This window comes from Dipodomys merriami, unplaced genomic scaffold (genome assembly GCF_024711535.1).
Source record: "Dipodomys merriami isolate MVZ:Mamm:240054 unplaced genomic scaffold, mDipMer1.0.p SCAF_6, whole genome shotgun sequence".
In the NCBI taxonomy this organism is placed as follows: domain Eukaryota; kingdom Metazoa; phylum Chordata; class Mammalia; order Rodentia; family Heteromyidae; genus Dipodomys; species Dipodomys merriami.
In genome coordinates this window covers 25484547-25504082 of record NW_027206179.1, presented here as the reverse complement: position 1 = coordinate 25504082, position 19536 = coordinate 25484547, and the positions used below count along the sequence as shown (strand labels likewise).

Below are 19536 nucleotides of genomic sequence, written 5' to 3'. Positions count from 1 at the left end.
TCTATGCAGTGAGTTTCTTTCTATGGACTTTGCAAGCACGGAAGGAATTTTTTTTAATCCAGCAGACCTTTAAGTGGAATGAAGAAGTTGATAATGAAATCTGAAAGGGACATGAGTTTGCTGAACTTTAATTCCCTCATTAATAAAATGAAGCTGTTTGGCTAGATGAACTGCAAAGCATCTTTCACTACTTGAACTACTTTCCGTGAGCAACATTTTCTTTGAATCATCATTTGAGTCATATGTTTTCTGTTGGAGTGAGAGAATACATACTATCATTCCCTCCCCCCAGCGATATTTGTTGGCCAAGAAAACAGATTTAATAAAATTCAGAGCCTGAGATACAGTCATATTTGCTATTTTATTTGTTGGAGGTAGGAGAAGAATCTCTTAGCTTATAGCTTTCAGAGCTACTTGTGGTTAAATCTACTGGCTATGTTTCAGCACTTATATTACTCCAACTCTGAGCCACTTTCAAAATGGAGGAGGGTGAGTTCCTTTTTGGACACTATCCTTTTAGCATTTGGATTGTTTCTTAACCATTCCTTCTCATCTCCTTCCCAGGCTCATAGCTTCTGCAGTGGCATGTCAATCTCAGCCCTCATCAGCATCGCCAGTCCAATCTCAATCTAGAGAGATTGACTGCCATATCTAACTACACAGTGCACAACATTTTAATTGTTTCAGAGCCACAAAGCGTAGCATGTGTGACACCCACATCAGGCCCCATCAGGCTCTTCCTCTCTGCCTTATTGTTCAGGAGCTTCAACTTCTGTTTAGTTTCTGTCATTTATCAAGGGCTCCATGTTCCCCTTTAACTCTACATTAACCTAACCCATAAACAATTTTATCTGCAAAGCCATGTCTCTCAAATTTTTGATTCCTTTTCCCCATATATCCTGTTATCCCAACATGTGCATTCCTGAGGCTTAAACTCAGGGCCTGGATAATATTCCTGAGCTTTTTGCCTAAGGTTAGCATTCTAACTTCCAGATCTTTGGGCAGTTAATTGGAGATGAGAGGTCTCATGAACATTCTTATCCAGGCTGACTTCAAGCTATGATCCACAGATCTTAGCCTCTTGAGTAGCTAGAATGAGAGGCATGAACCACCAGAACACAACTTCACTTACACTTTTTCATTTGTCTCCTAGTAACATCAAGACAAATCTAAACTTACTAACAAAGCTTCTAAAGCCCTCAATTCGTAGTATCTACCTACTGAATCTGGACAAGCTATTTAGCCATTCAATCATTCTTTTTCTCTGTATCAACTCAAACATTATTAAATAATTAGGCATGACAGGGAAAAACACATGAGCAAATATTAGTTTATAACGTACCTTTTATACTTCACATTGTTACAAATTAAAATTTGTAAGCTAAGCAAATGATGCCCATAGGTGAAATTTTTTAGGACTAAAAGATTTTTATACTTTCATTCACAACAGCTTATGAATGATGAATACTCACATCGCATTTGACAGATGAAGAAATCAAAATGTCGAGAAGGGATTAGCTAGTAGAAGTCCACAACCAAACCAAAAAGTTTGAAACTCCTCATATCCTATATTTCTAGTTTGAAAACATTTTATCCTTATCATTGATACAGTGGCCAAGATGTTTGTGGCCAAGAAGTTTAAGGTGAATAATAAATAGCTTAAATGACACTGAAACAAGAACAATGCAAAATAATTTTACAGATGTGTCTCATAGAATTGTATAGTAGAGAGAACAGAGTGAAATGGGGATTACAAAGAAGCCTTTTGCTTTTCCCCACAGTGATTATGTCATTTACTTATATCAAATATCTTTAATTTTACTGCTAAAGAAGGAGTAGATTAATACTTAAAAGCTCAATTGCCCTTAAATGTCTTAAAAAGAAGCAGATGCATCTTATGGAAGTAGAAATTTCAAAAGCAATACAAAGGTCTTTGGGATTATATTTGGGATCCTATCATAGTGTCAACTATAAATATGCAGATGATGAATTGTTCTATTAAAAATGAATGTATAAGAGGAAACTAGGTTCTTATTAAATAACTAGGTCTTTAGATTTTATTTATATATTTAATCTGAGAAAGTATAAAATATAAGTCATAAAAATATTACAGAAGATACTAGCCAGACCTTTTAGTGTTTTGTCACTAAAAGGTTGAAGAATATAATATATACAAAAAGGACAGAAAGGACAACCAACTACATGTCTTTCCCTTTTCAAATTAAGCTGTCATTTCAAAACTGTTTCTGCCTGTTAAATTGAGAAAAAAAGAATTGAAATATTCCTCTGAAAGTTGGGGAATAAGAAGCATTCCCTATCACAGCTGTATAAATAAGGCAGTCTTTCTAAATGTCAGTAATCATATAAATTTCTACTTTCTCTCAGATGATGTAATGTAAGTGAAACAACATGAGAAAATATAAAGAACCATACAAATACAACATATTGGTGTAATTACTTACATTCAACAACTAAGCCATTACTGTGTTTAATAAGTACAGAATGCCTAGAAATCTCTGTTAAAGCTTTACTGAACAAAGAAAGAAATGTTGCCTAAAGGATTTAAAATTATAGATTACTGTGTTCATTTATTGCCTTTTAGTATTGGTAATCAACTAACAAGAAATTAATATACCAAATTATATTAAAGTAGGTGGGCCATGCCAAAAATGTCAATTTTGAAATTATAATAAACTGTGCTTAGCTAGTCTTGTAATTGAAAGTAATAAATGATAAATAATACAATATACAAATAATAACAAATCAAGAATAGATATTCAAATAATTCTGCTGAAACTATAATGGCAGCAATAGCACAATGTATTAGAGATAAATCTATGTGAGAAAAAAATTCTAAATTTTGTACATTGTCATTCTATTAAGACATTACTTTAGTAAAGTTCTGCAGTTTATTTCTCTTTTATATTTCTTTACGTTGAAACACCATTGGTTTTAATACCAATTCAGTTTCAAACTCATTAGACCTACCTGTCTTTGTTCTTCTCTTTGTATTTTTACCTGGCCTTACCGTCCTACTTTACCACTGAAGTTGCTCTCGCCCTATCTTCTCATCAGAGTCAGCTGGACTTTTTGCTTGTTTGTTTTTGTTTCTTAGCAAATACTAGAGCATGAACTCAGGATCTCACCAAGATTTGGCTGGCTTGCTCTCTGAGCTGATGATGCTCTACCATTTGTATCATACTTCCACCTTGGCTTTTAGTTATTTTTGAAGATGAAATCTCACAGACATTCTTGCCCAGGCTAGCTTCCAACTACAATCCTCTGGAACTTAGCCTCCTCCCTGAATAGTTAGAATTATAGAGGCAAGTTCCTGGCACCCAGCAAGAAGATGACTTTTTTTTTAATTTCCATTAAATCTGGTTGAAATTAAAATGATTAAATTACATATTATAAAAGTTCATTCTTTAGTCCCAGATCTTATAATTTCCTCCCAGATTTCATCTTGTCTTCTTCTGATCATTTCACACTTTCTGGTGGTCCTCCTCTCTGTAATGCAAACATACCCTTCTCTAAGACTTACTTTCCATAAAACCTGACAGATATTGCTATACTTGTCCTTTCTTCCTTTCAAACTTCAGCTCTGAGGAGGTCTATTAACTCAGCATTGCCTATTAATTCTCGCCCTCAATCATCTCTTCCATTTCCTAGCTCCCTGAAGAAATGTTCTTCCCTTGCTTGCTTTCAATTGGCTTGAGGTACACTGGCATGGCATTTGAGAATGGGAGCTTCTTATTGTAAGACTGATTCATAATGCTTAGAAACATACAGATGCTCAAACACTATGTTAAATGGACAAAAACAAGGGAGGAGAAAGTAGGAAAGAAAAAGAGTAGATTACAGAATTTTTCTCCCTAATACTTATATTAGTATTTAAAGTAAAGGGCACACTGTAAGTTTAAATCAGTGTCTTGGTTTAAACAAGCATCTTTAGAACAACAACAATAAAAATCTTATCTCAAGATTGGGGGGGGGGGAGGATGGGAAGGGATGGGAAGGGGAAACAAAGGAGGAGGCTACAATGCTTGATAAGAAATGTACTCATTATCTTGCCCATGTAATTGTAACCCCTCTGTACAGTATTTTCACAATAAAAAATTTAAAAAATCTTATCTCATAGTATTATACTGTGTAAAACACTTCAGAAACAAAGAAGACTGTCCCTTGACATAAGCAAACTGTAATGACATTCATCTGGAAGGAAAGTAAATCTTTGATTAATATGTCATATATTTCAATGCATTTTGTAGGACATGGCACAGAAAAAAGTAATGACATTTTTCAAAACTTTTAGTGTTGGGAAGTTTTTCACTCAGTTCTAGTCCAAGGTAAAGGTATACATCTTAAAATTTTTGTCTTGTAACTCTATTAATGCAAGTCAGATAGACTGCATAATTTAGCTTCTACTTGGAGAGCTAAAATGTCTCCTGGAGAGGGAATTTGAGATTCTTTTAATCTCTGTCATCCCAGACCAAACATGCATAAGCCTTATTCCTGGGAAGTCCCTTCACCAGCTGTATCACTACCTGAACTCCATTCCTTTCTGAGGCTCCTGTTGAACCCACAAGGCATTAAGAGTGAAAGAATTAGAAAGCAGGATATTCCAAAATTTGTGCAGCATATAAATTTGCACTGAAATTTTAGACACCAAAAATTTAAAGATACCTAAAATGTCATGTGTTCTAGATACTAAAGTCAACAAAGATACATGGGAAAGTCAAAAATACATTGAAAGGCTGGGATGTAGCTCAGTGGCAAAGTGCAATTACAACCTCCTAGATATTTGATCATCAATAACACAGAGAGAGAGAAAGAGAGAGAGAGAGAGAGAGAGAGAGAGAGAGAGAGAGAGAGAGAGAGAGAGAGAGAGAGAGAGAGAGAGAGAGAGAGAGAGGACTTGAATATGGCTTTATGTAGTGGTGGACATCTGTAATCCCAAATATTCAGGATGCAAAAGTTCAGGTCAACTCTGGTTTAAAGCAATGTATGATTCTATCTACTAAGTAACTAAAAGCAACAACTCTTTAAATAATGGCTTTTTGGTATGATTTAAGTAGTAGAGTCCCTGCCTCACAAGCATAAGATCCTGAATTTAAACCTCAGTAACACCAGAAGAGTGAATACATGGAATGCATCAAACCTAGAAAATATACTACCGTACAGTACATAGTACAAGTATTTTCCTTCTCAATTGTAAGCTGACCAAGAGCTGTAGCCCATGAAAGCCGCTAGGATCCTGAGAGATGACCATAGTGTAAAAAACTAGGCCATGAAAGGATCAAAATAGCTCAGCTTCTTCTGTGTATTTACTGCTTCCCAACAATTCCATGAAATTCTTTAATATAATCTATAGATATCGCTATCATAATAGGAGATATCTGTAGCTGACATGTAAAAAGTACATAAATATTAAAGGAAAAATGGAAGGGATAACAAACTTTTGAATGTTAATATTGTTAACACAATACACAGGATGGCATCCCTGTAGCCACTTTCATTACTTCTGGGTGGTATTTTCATAAAATACTAAAGTAACAACATAACCACAGTTTAATTAGATGTATATCACTACTATGAAAGCTGTGTTACAGAATTATATTTTTCACAGTATCATGTGTAAGTTTAACAAAATAATATATATGTCAAATGCATGCTGAATAATGTAAAAATCTTTTACCAATCATTTTGATATAATTTATTTAAGCATATTGCTTTTATTCTAGTCTTTTTTCATTGTTCAGATCCGCTTGTAAAAATCTATGTCATCTTAATTTATACATGTACTTTACTAAAAACGAGTAGTCTGTTATTCTACAGACACCTACTATTCCATGCCTTTCTTATTAATTGCTATATTTTTATTCTTTGCCTGATGTTTTGAGTATATTAATCTCATCAACTCCCAGAACAGTATATTTTTCTGGGATGTCTTTTCTTGTCATTGTTTCTTATCCATTCATTCCCCCATGTTCCCTGTTGAAAGGACTCCCAAATGTTTTGCCATAGTAAGCAAGACTCCAGTGAGCATATTTATGTGGAGAGAAAAATCCCAAAATGACTCTCAGTGACCTCTACCTGTTTACAATTTCTCTTACTCAAATATAGCAAGATATATAAACAACATGGGATGTCCATTCATCTTATTTGGTCACATTACTCAGCAAAATAGGAAGAGTTTACATATACAATATGCAACAGTAACTGGTCTAGAATTAAGGTCTATGGTAAATGAGTTTTGAGTTACTCATGCTGGTGTTTCAGATGAGTGACTCTAAGATGAATGCTTTTTCTACAGATCAAGTCCTCTCCTGTCTTTGAAAGATCACCCTGTCGTGAGCACTGTTGCAATGAGGAGGTGAATTTTTCCATCAGCCTGTGAAAGTCATCAGTAACAAAATGGAGTCACTTGTATCAAACCCAAACCAAGGGAACTAGGAACCATGGAAGAATAGCTCTCTAGAATATGTAGTTTGACAACATTAATTATGAGAATTTACTAAAACCTTCAGAATTGGGAGGTGGTTCTGTGGGTCAAGTGATAGACCGCTAGCCTTGAGCTGAAGAGCTCAGGGACAGCACCCAGGTCCATTGTTCAAGCCCCACGACTGATTAAAATGATGAAAAGATACCAAGAAAAAAATAAGATCCTCAGAATTCTAGCTAACTTTTGTACCATACCTCCCCAGAAATATTTGGTATTACAAGAGAATAATTACCACTTTTCCAATGAGCAAAGTTTCCTTTTTCCCCAGCCTCCTCAAATGCATCAATGTCCACAATACCACATGTATGTTGCATGAAAATGCCTTCCTATTCCTAAATAAAATATTTTAGAGTTCACCTCTATGACCCTCACTTCAGGTTGATAAACCCCATATGCTCAGTAAAACACCCTGAGTTTTGGGTAAGACCACAGGTCTATTCAACATCTAAATTATAGCTGAAGTATATAATCCAACTAAGACAAACCTGAACTTCAGAACAAAATAAAATAGAGCCATCAGACTCCATTGCTTGAAGTGATAAAAGGAAGAGCAATTTGTTTAATTGCAAAAAAACTAATAAATATTGTTGTACATTCTGAGTATCCATTTATGACCTATCCCAAGGGACAAAGTATGGAATCTGTGAGTCATTGTATACATGTACACTGAATTTGACTGTCCAAATATGAGGTTTCTATATTCCAACATTTCTACCTACAATTTAACTTTTACCAGCATAACTAAGGTAACATATACCTCGCCTATATGTTATATTTTTCATGTGACTAGTGACTTTACACACATTTTATTTGCTTATTTTATGTCCTTGAGTTTTCTCTTCTACTAACTTTTCATGTTTTTGGCCATTTTAACAGTAGGTTTGCCCAGTTTTTATTGTTTGTTTTATGAGAGATTTTATCAGGATCCCAATTCTCATTAGTTTTATGTATTTCAAATATCTTTTGCTTGTTAGCTTTCTATTAACATGTTCAAGTTAACTTGCTAGAGCAAATCTTTAGTTGTTATGTCATAAAATTATTTCATATTTCCCTCCAAAGTTTGAAAAGTTATTTAGAAAGTGGAGCTTTCCATGTGAGCACAAGTCTTTGGGGCCCATTGAAACTCGGGTCTCATGTATCTCAGAACATGTAAGAGGAGTCTGACAGGGATAGAAAACAATCTATGGGGGTCTGTCATACAGATGAATCTAAGAGAAGTCTTATGACATTTAGTTCCCACCATTGGGGAGGGATTTTTATCTCTGGACCGTAGTTTGTCAAGCTATCACCATTGAGAGAAGTTTAAAAATTATATATATGTGTGTGTGTATATATATATATATATATATATATATATATATATATATATTTGTAGCTACCATTAACATCTCAGTGGCTAACACTGGATGCTTTAGATTCAACATGCTTTCCAGTGTATCAAAATTATCAGTAGCACTAGTCAGGCGATTGGTAGAAGTGACCCATAATCTAGAAGAAAGGCTCACAACTTTCCAACATCAAAAAATAGTAAATGAGGAGACATAAAGACAGGCATGTATTCAAGTTTTGAAATTTGACTTGCAAGACTGAGAAGGAGACACATTAGTTAACGAATGAGTTGAGAATTATGGCTCCACTTGAAACCTGAGACTCTTGGAAGAGGTTGTGTTGTTCATCTGTTCCTGTCTGGCTTCCTGCTGAGGCAGTAGTCATAGTCTTTTCCCTTTTCCTAACTGTGCTTTGCTCCTTGACAATGGAGGTTAGAAGTAAAAACTGCTAACAGCCCTATCTGGAATTATCAATAAACTCTACAGTATTTCAAAAGCCATAGAGTGACCTTCAGGACTGGAGGGCATGAGAGATAGAATTGGACGTGAGGTTAAAGGGAGGTAAACTACGGGATAAAACACAACCCAAACACAAAGAGAGGGAAGGGGGACATGAAAATCCAAGTTCCACTAACCATGCCCATACAGAAGGCTTGGCAGTAAATGCAGAATACCACATCTGAGGGCATTGATCCTCCTGTTATCTCAGGGCTCATCAGCTACATACAATGTTACCTCCAATGTTACCTTCAAATCCTAAGGACCAAAGCAAGGAGTACACTCATCATGAAGACTAAACATTCTTACCCAAAACAAACTGGCCACCCCCAAACAAGGCTGTTGAAGTTAAATATGAAGCCTCTGACCCATCTCTCTCTATTGCCAAACCAGCGGCCGGAGCTTCAGAAGAGAGGTTAGTTAACAGACAAAAATAACAAAATGGCTTCTGTCTCATTTACATCTGCAAGGCAATGGGATTGAAACATTCCACCCTGTATTGCATAAATACAGAGATACTTGAAACTTGTGACCCCTTTAGTGTTAAACATATCTTTGTTTTCATTTGGGGATTTTAAATTAGCCATTCATACCAATGTCTTCTTTCATGGTGTCAGTTCTACAATCCTTGCGACCTCCAGATGTTTCGCCCTATGTTGACATGTTTGCCCAAACTGTGTGTGAAACATCTGTCTGCCTGACTAATTTTTTACACTTTCTCATTGTATGTTTGATGTGAAATAAACTCCACCAAACACTCAGAAGCATGTGAGAGAATCCAGCACAGCTGTGAATCATTTAAATGCCACTCGGGATCCCATGGGCCTTTCATCTTGTCACTCTTTTTGGTGGAGTATGACCACTTGCCTAGGAAAACAGCTCAACTCAAACATTCTAGAAGGGTCCTCCAGCTCTGGCTGCCACTTTGGATAAATGAGCACTGTCTTCCATGCTGAAAGTCCACCGGAAATTTACAAGCGTAGCTTTAAATTAAAATACAACAGTAAGAAGCATCCATCATGGCAGATGTACTCTGAAAGGCCACCTCCCAATGTAGTTGAATTTAGAAGGAGATGCAAACCATATCTAAGTGAAGGGCTTAGTGCTAACTAAAAGAGACTGCAAATGTTCGTATGTACTCTAGAACCTATGTCCAAAAGACTGAAAGAAAATCATTATATTGCCAGAGACAATTTTGGGGGGGGGGTTGAGGAGTTGTGTTTTTTTTTTTGTTTCTTTGTGCCAATGCTGAATAGGAAATGAAGAATAATTTTGGAGAATGAGTTCACAGTGCTAAGACAACTGATGGAATTAAAATCACACAGATAATACAATGTATTATTTCAGAATCAGACTTATACTTTTTCATAAAATGATTAACTATAGAAATAATTATGCATTTGTATACTTCTTGTGGAATTTAGACATGGTAAAAATCTCAAGTTCATTACTGTATTTTGTTTCAACCAGAGCATAGTTCTGCAGAAATAAATGCGTATGACAACCTCTTCAGGTTTTATCTTCCATTAATCAAAACAGAATATAATTTTCAGTAGGAAAAAACATAATGTTATGATGATTTTGTCCATTGGTATCTCTAGGACTAAATGCCTTTAAAGAATTGATTCAAACAAAAAAAATGTATTGAGATACAAAAAGTTCTGCATACAATACTACGCAGCCTTGGGTTCTAATAACCCTTCTATGTCTCATGTTGGGACCAAATTTCTGGTTTCTATATTTATTTTATATTATCTTATATTTTTAGATAAGAAGAATATTGAAGGAAAACTATTAAAAGGACATACAGAAAAGGTCCCATAAGCAATATGGGAGGGTTGTTTTCCTTTTTGAAAATTTCAGTACTTGTAGTAGAAAACATTGCTGTAAAATAAAGTTTCAAAATGATAAAGGTATTTTGAAGTCCTGCTTTTAATATGAGTTACATTGTTGACTCAATCCAAGATATCAAGGATGCAAGTAGTCCAAGTGTTCGAAGGTATTAAGACCAATACCAAAATCAAGACAAGAAAATGCAGGCACTCTCATGACCTGAGAGCCAGAAGAGCAACTGTTGGTAAATGGCTGTGTAACTACCCCTCCATACAGGATGAATAGAGTGTGCTTGGCTAGATGTGCTTGGCCAGGCCATAATTCCTATTTTATGTCCAAAACCAGATTAATCATTTTCCACATCCTTTTTTTCCATTTTTTGTTTATAGGTTAAGATTTGCCTTCACAAGCCAACAACAAGAAAGAAAGAAATAAAGAAAGAAAGAAGGAAGGAAGGAAGGAAGGAAGGAAGGAAGGATGGAAGGAAGGAAGGAAGGAAGGAAGGGAGGGAGGGAGGAAGGAAGGAAGGAAGGAAGGGGAGATAGAGAGAGAAAAAGAGAAAGAAAAAGAAAGATGAAAGATGAAAGAAAGAAGAAAGAGAAGGAAGGAAGGAAGGAAGGAAGGAGAGACACAGACAGAGAAAGGAAAGAAAGAAAGAAAGAAAGAAAGAAAGAAAGAAAGAAAGAAAGAAAGAAAGGAAGGAAGGAAGGAAGGAAGGAAGGAAGGAAGGAAGGAAGGAAGGAAGGAAGGAAAGATTTAATTAGGATGTACTGGAAGTGTTTGATAAATAACCTTGGAGCCAATAAAATCCATTTCATGATACTTATTCCATACTTGTTTTCCTGATAGATTTTAGAGCTTGATTCACATTATTATCAGTCAGAAGTTCCCACATCAAATCATGTTCTGGACCAGTAGTGATCCCGCGGTTGGAGAAGTTTGTGAATAGAGTATCTTAAAACATACAATACACAAGATGCCCTGTATTGGTTTTAAATAATTTTTTCCTCGTATTCAGAGAATAAAATACATTCTGAAATCCAAGTGCACACTTAAATTTATTTCAAAACACCATGTTTTAAAGTTAGATTATCTTCAGTGTTATCAAGCTTTTTTGTTTTTTTTTAAAACAATACTGCAGTTTATCAAAAAAAACATAAGAAATTTCAACTCTTAATCCTTTGAGTTATAAAAATCAATGATTTGGCTAACTTATAAACAAGCTTTTCATGTAATTATTTGCATAATTCTAGTAATGTTAGAAGAAGCAGCTGTAAGATCAAAATACTTTAAAAAACACTAAAAACATAAAAATACTTAGCCCCATTATTTATCGGTAGGACATGTTCATTTATGCCTACATTTCAGTATTTATATAATTGTTCTATTTTAAAAGTCACATCCAAAGGATAAACAAAATGATCTATGAATTGTCTTTATTTGTTTATTTCTTAGTTTGTGAAAATGTCCTTAACCTGTCAATATAGCAAGCAAATTTCAGCTCTGATTGCTATGCAAAAGAACAGAAGATAATCTGCTTTGCAATTAACTTTATAGTTCAATTGCATACAGGCAACATGCTAAGTGAAAAAATTACTAACTGAACTACAGGTATTAAATACAGAAAAAATTAACAGTTTGTTATAATTTATTTTATTTAACAATCTAGGAAGTTCGCAGCCATCAGCAGTGCCAGTGCAATTTCAGGTGCAATTCGAAATTCAGGAATCTCTATGGAGCTGTCAGTGTAGGTAAAATACATGCATACTTTTTAGATAGCACATGTGAAGGGATCTCTCTCAAATTGACCTCATTGGTTTCCTTCTCAGCAAAGTGACCCGGGCCACTCAACATGGCTTTTATTGTTCCCGATGTTAGTGCATGCTCTCTTTTTACAATAAATTCATGACCATCAGAAGATATTAACTTGACATACATGGCATCAGGGCCTTCACAGCCACCATAGGTTTTCTCCTCTCCATCCATTATGTTCTTATACAATTTTACTTTGGTTCCACAGGAACTTCAGTAGTTTCTTGTGAATACCGCCGCTAATGCAGCCACCGCAGCAGCAATCTTCCCCGGTGTACCGCCACAGCCCCTTCTACCGGGCCCAAATTCTTGAAGTCATGGGGCCTGAACTCTGGGCCTGGGCGCTGTCCTTCAGCTCTTCAGCTCAAGGCTAGCGTTCTACCACTTGTTCCACAGCACCACTTATGGCTTTTTCTGTGTATGTGGTGCTGAGGAATCAAACCCAGGGCCTCAGGCATGCAAGGCAAGCACTCTACCACTGAGCCACCTTCCCAGCCCCTCAAGCATTTTAATACTTTTTAAAATCACCACAAATGGGTTTTATCTACTGATAATTACATCAGTGTTTTAAGATAATTTCTTTTGGGCTGGGAAGGTGGCTCAGTGGTAGAGTGCTTGCCTTGTATACATGAGGCCTTGGGTTCAATTCCTCAGCACCACATAAGCAGAAAAAAACTGGAAGTGGTGCTGTGGCTCAAGTGGTAAAGTGCTCATCTTGAGTTGAAGAACTGAGGGGCAGCACCCAGACCCAGAGTTCAGGCCCCACAACCAGCCAGAAAAATAAAACAAAAACAAAAAAAGATAATTTCTTTTTAGTTGTTTTGGGAACATTATTAAATGAAGAAAAGAATTATATATACAGATATTCCTTAATTCATAAAACTATAGAATAATTAGATGCTTGATTTCCCCAAGTATCAAAAGCAAATCACTTTTAAATACAGTTCATGTGTTTTAGGGTCAGTTGAAAAAGAGTTCTGTCAAAAAGAAAAGTAAAGCATATTTAACTTGGAGGAAGAAAAACTACCTTTTATTTTTAAATAAGAGTTTTCTGTTTCTGGTAGTTGGCTGTTTCCATGCAGATCTGTTTGATTACAAATCCAAAGAAAATGTTCTGAGAACAGTGAGTTGTTTGCTTTTGGTTCAGAACTTGATGTAAGCCTCATTCCGTTAGTGAAAGCTTACTTTCACAAAGATTTCATGTTAGCAAATAACACCAGGAAATGATTGCAGTGAGAAAATTATACAAAGTCGTATTCATGGCTAGGTTTGGCTTAAATCAGTAAAATAATAAAAACTCAAATGCTTGTTCCTGTGTGTTAGGTGTGCAGTAGATTTTAATAATGCTAAAGAATTCTTGCACTTAAAGCAACATATTTTAACTATCATAAATCGTCTGGGTTTTTTTAAGATTTTTTTGCTTTTAAAATGTATCATTTTGGGAGTATTTATTCCAACAAATCTAATTCAAATTGGCCTTTTTTGTTCCATAATATTTTACTGCTGTGTTGCTCTCAGTTTTGAACTGTAAACATTATGAGCTCAGAATCCTCTTCTTATTTATCTTTGCATTCAAGATAAGATGGAAATTTTTAGATGCTTATTAAATGATTAACTTCATTAGCAGTCTTTGTATGGAAGTCATAGAACCATAGAGATGAAGATCAACAGAGCCTGAAACCTTGAATTACAAATAACATAAAAGTCAACAAAACTCACTTAGGAAAATAAGGAATTTATTGATTCCGTATGATTAAAAACATCCACAGACATATCTAACTACAATCTTAGCCAGCCATTTGAACTTTCAGTTTATTTTTTTTACCTTAAAGTTTATTCCCTCACCACAGTTAAGAGATTTTATATATTTTCACCTTTCCCTGCCTCTCTTGCTAGCTCCTGGCTCCTTTACTATTCATCCACCTCACTACAAACTTTCAATACCTTGGAAGATTCAAGGTGACTTCCCAAAGCACCAATAACACAGCATGATATGACTCACTAGTTCAAAATGAGGTAGAGGCCCCTTATAAATACATTAGAAACAATAGCAAGAGAGAAAAAAACTTTTTTGTTGTTGTTACTTTGTATGCCTCTCCCCCCACAATATAACCCTTGTTTTTACTCTATTTGATGTTGGTATAATTTGGGGAGCAGAAGGGAAAAAACAAATTGTTTAAATAGGAATACAGGTTGGCCCATTGCAACAATGAGATGTACAAGACGCTATGTTGATAAATGAACTTCACAATTTAGGCAGGGAGGGGGGTGAGGGGGAGAATGTAGTTGTGGAGATGGGAGGGAAGGGATGGTAGGGGAAAAACAAAGGAGGAGGCTACAATGTTTGATAAGAAATGTACTCATTACCTTGCTCATGTGATTGTAACCCCACTGTACAGTATTTTCACAATAAAAATGTTATTAAAAATAAAAAATGAGGTAGAGGCAAACAAAATATTAAAGTGAAGCCTGAACCTAATACAGAAAATTTCCTTAAAACCTGTAATCTTTGAGGGACAGCAGATAGATACTCAAATTTGATCTTACACCAACAGAAACATGGAACTAGACCACTGACTAGTGACTAATTCACACACTTATATAAGGAAAAGCAAACCAATTAATTCAGAATAACTTTTCTGAAACTGTGACCAAATCCACACCAAATTGCTCAAAAACTGCTCCTGACTGATGTAATAGAACAAGTTTAACCTCTCTGGAAATGGAATGAAATATGAAGTATTAAAACTAAATGGACTTCAAGAATAATTAATTATTAAGAGTCAAAAACATTGTGATCAACAATGAGATGTACCAGGCACTATGTTGAAAAACGAACTTTTCAATTTAGGATGGGGTGCGGGGGGTTGGGTGGGGGGGTGTAGTTGAGGAGGTGGGAGGGAAGGAATGGTAGGGGGAAAACAAAGGAGGAGGCAACGCTGGGTAAGAAACGTACTCATTACCTTGTTCATGTAACTGTAACCCCTCTGTACAGTATTTTCACAATAAAAAAGTTATTTAAAAAAACATTGGGAGCCACACACATGTGGCTCAGTCTGCTCTGCTTTACATTTGGCTTTAGAAAATCTACATAAATATATAATATACTTTGTCTTCATCTCTCAGCCATTCATTCATTTGTTCCTAGAAAGCAAAATATTTTTCTTTATTCTACATACAATGGGCTAACCCATGCCCAAAAAAAAAAAAAAACCAGAAAACACACTTTTTCTTGCGTATCTTGACACAAAGTGTTTAGACTGTTGCAGACATTATTCACATTTTAAACTACAGCGTGCTTAATATTGTGGGATATGTTTGCAGAAATGTTAAACTAGCTGAGGGAGATCAGAGACAGCCTCACCGGTAGGTAAAGAAAAGAGATAATGAGGAAATCCAAATACAAAAGATATCATACAATGGACTTGATGGTGCACCTGTAGGAAGGCAGGAGAATCCGTTCCAGGAAGTGGAGAGAATGCTGTTAAGAAGAGGGAGTGAGGGGTGAGTAGGGGAAAGAGGAGTGAGAATGTCGAAAGGGGTGACACTGAGAAAAACACATTGTATTCATAAACTGCTTTGTTAAATGGCAACTCTATTGTTCAACTACTGAAAGATAATAAAAGGGGCAGGAAGTAGTGCACACCGTGAGTTTTAACATGCAGAGATGACTAGACATCATTGAAGCATGATAAGTAGCAAGAATATAATCTGATTTACATTTTAGTACATTCAGCTCAGAAGTCAGGAAAGCACAAAGAAAGGTCTGGATGAGAGGAACAGGTGTAGGATTATTGGAGAGCTGGATTATAGTTAAGAGACAAATAAAAATTGCCAAGACTGATTTTATTGGAGAGGTAGGACAGGAAGGTTTCAGTTTCTGGCAATTAATCAGTGAAAAGTAGTAAGACAACTGTTGGTTCGTGAAAATGTACTATCTCATTTACTCGTTTCTTTTTCATTCTCTATTTCAATGAGAGGAAACAATTCAAATACTTTGACCCAAACATGTTGTCCAGTGGCAATTTACATGACTTTCATCCCACTGGGTATTGTGATGTGATTCATTAAAAGTGTTTCTGCAGACCCTGCAGAAACAAGCCATAGCCATATTAAGGAAAAAAAGATATTCACAAGCATCAGTAACATGTACCTAGATAGAAGTCATAAAGTGAGTCTATAATCAACTACTATCCCACAGAGTCAAAGGCCAAGGAAAGTTCAATACAAGTTTCAGAAAATCAATGCCATTCCTAATAGATTGCCACACATGGTGACAGAGTGTAGCAGAGATCAATAGAAAACAGCTTTTCTGAACATCTATTGTCCATGCTCCCACATACAGTATTGCGCTGAGACATCCCAAATTGCAAATTACAAAAAAAGAAAACTGACATATATTTTAGAGGAAATGTATAATAAGAAAATTCGTGCGTATTTTATAGCTGTCATTTGGGAAGTGACCTAGACTGCACTGCAGATATATACTGCAAACAATGGGTCATATTCTAAAGCTGGCTAAAAACAATTAACTGGCCAAAAAACAATTAACTTACCATTCAGAACAAATGCAGGGTGCATCCTCCATGGCCAAATTTTTAACTCAAATACACTGATGAATCATAAGTAAGAGAATGAAGGAAGAAATTGACTTATCTATTTCTTACCTGCAGAGACAAATTTCTAATACATCTTAAAGCATCTTAATAATCACTGGAACTGGGCATTCAAAGTTTTGCTTATCATGGTAACATCACAAGTAGCTCATGATATACAACCTGTCTTTATTATTGTACCTAGAACTAAATTTAGATCGTGTCATATGAGTAACTTATTTCAAAACCTAGATTCTTACTTTTACATATTTTAATGAACATTCATATATTAAGATTTTATATTGACCCATATATAGTGAATGTTGTTACATTGTAATTTTACTATTTCTTTTTCACTTGGGTAATACTTCTTTCTTATTTTATTTCTTGCCTCCATTGAGATAGAATACTTCATATTCTTTTCTAACCTCATGAAATAGAGACATGAACACATTTTTATGTATCTTATGTTTTTCAGTCAACAACCTGAAGACATCTCTTCAAACTAAACTTGTTGCCTCTTATTTATTATAGTGGCAGACTAATATTTTCTTATGTAATTATACCATAATCTCTTACCAATTTGTGCCTTAACCAGAAATTACCAAAGTAACATCTCTCTGGCCTAAATCCCCAACACCAATAGATATAGATATATATGTGTGTGTGTGTGTGTGTGTGTGTGTGTGTGTGTGTGTGTGTGTGTGTGTGTGTATGTTTTTAATTTTTAAACAAATCTTTTTGGTAATACTTCATTATAATTTTTATTTCCCTAAATATGAAAGCATTTGAGCATTTGTTATACATCTGAATGTGTTCCCACATCAACTATCTATATTCACTCATCATTTTTTCTATTGGATCACTTGTCTGGTTTTTGTCACTTACAGGAGTCATTTTTATTTTGTATCTTTTCTAAACACTGAAATATTTTCCAAAATTCCTTCAGCCTGTGAATTTTCCATGATGTTACTTGTTAACTAAGAGATTTTAATTTCTCTATTCTCAAATAGAATATCTTTTCTTTAACAGCTACTGAGTCCTAGTTTTATTCAATAGTGTCCTTATCTTTAGATTTTGCATGTACCCTCCAAGATTTTCTTTCAGGATTGTTATTGCTTATTTTTTATGTAAGTTTTTATTCCATCTGGAAGTTGTTTCTAAATAGTGTGCAAGTCTGGACTCCAAATTTATTTTCATGCAGATGGATTGCCAATTGCTTCATAACCAGTCATTAAAATATCTATCTTATTCTAACCAGTCTAAAATAGATTTCATACGTAATAAGTTATTGTAAAATATGGGCATTTCTGGTATATCTATTTTGTACCATTTATCTATGTGTTTATGACAAGCCCATATACTTTGGGTTATAGTAGGTTTACTGTATGTTCAGTTGGCCATTTGGGGATATTTGCTCCCTCGATATTGTCTGGGCACCTCTTCTCTCAGAAAGTATTCTGAATATAATAATTTAAAGAGGTTCAAGAGTACAATAAACATTTATAGGGTGAATATGGTCGTACTACATATGGGAAATGGAAGTAGGTAATTTGAGAGGGTGGATGGGGTTGAAATAGGTGAGGGAAAATGATGGATGGTGTGACATCAACCAAGTTTACATTGTGCCCACAAACTGACGTGCTGAATTCAAACTCCTCTGTACCACTATAAAAATAAAATAAAATAAATTTAATAATGAACATTAAAAAGACAATCATTTTACTATGATATGTATTCCAACTTAATATTTAGGTATATTTATATAAAACAGATAATCTTTGTAGATATCTGTATAAGGGCCTCACACATGCTCGATGGAAGAACTAGATCAAAGCCAATATAAACAGGAAGAAATGATCATATATAAGTAATCTGGAATAAGATACAAAAAATCTATTATGTAAATAATACAAAGTCCAGAAACACCTAGTGCCTTAAAAGGCACTGATTAAACCTAATGAATTAAATATAGAAGAAAATTTCCCTAGAGCTTATCAAATTCTAAGAACAAAATTGATGAGGAAAAATATTCATATATTTAGACACAGTTACAAAGGCCTTGGTAGCTAAGATAAAAAGAAAATCCTGTTGAAAAGATAAAACTACTGATGGTAGATAAATAATCAGCCTACTGTCAAATTTATGTTTGCTTTAATGGAAGTTCAAAGATGCTTGAATAGCATGTGCAGATTACTGAGACCAAGGAAATGTACTGCAAGATCTAACCAAACAAAATTACATATGTAGAAGAATTCTGAGAGCTAGATCTTCTTCCCTGGGGGAATGGAGCTGTAAGTAATAGACCACACGCTCCCAGGAAAAGAAGTAGAAATCAAATTAACAATCTCAAATAGTCTTTTAGAAGACAGAAGAAAGGTGCTGAGACACCCGTAACTGGATTTGAGAGTGGGGAAGATGTTGAGAGGATGATTTGATTTATTTATGGGCTTTCACCTGCCTTTGCTCACAGAGATGTTTACCAGCTGGTCAAAAGGCTGACTGATAACTCTTGAGTTTTGTACTCACAGTTCTATCCCTGAGAGAAGAGAAACTCCAATTACAAATTTTCTCCCAAGATACTGGATGAGTTATAAAGCTATGCAAGGTCGAGACAGTTTTTAAAACTTAAGAAGAAAGCTACCGAAAAGTAGTGCATCCCCTTCGGTGGACTCCAGAGACGAACATCCGAATGGGAAACTGTCAGAAGGAGGAAGTATGGATAATACACCAAGCTCTCAGTGGAAATTCAGAAGTACCTGAATCAACCGGAAGTAATATAATCTGACACTGCTGCACAAGGTCACAATCCTGGCTCAATTCAACCTCAATCTTCATTGTTGACAGTGATTTACCACCACTGTCGCACATGGATGGAGAGACTGCAGTGTCGAAAAAGAAAGTCAAAAGGATTCTCTGTAACTTTCATACTCATTCAAGTATTATTAGACACATGGAAAGACGGGGC

General features: G+C 35.3%; 1 protein-coding gene and 1 pseudogene across 2 annotated transcripts in view; one reads left to right on the top strand and one right to left on the bottom strand.

Annotated features, from left to right (window-relative positions):
- Gpc5 (glypican 5) overlaps positions 1-19536 on the top strand; it is a 1051553-nt gene that overhangs the window by 1006458 nt on the left and 25559 nt on the right. The gene's annotated exons all lie outside the window — the stretch shown is intronic.
- On the bottom strand, positions 11819-12227 carry LOC138813504 (elongin-C pseudogene; annotated as a pseudogene).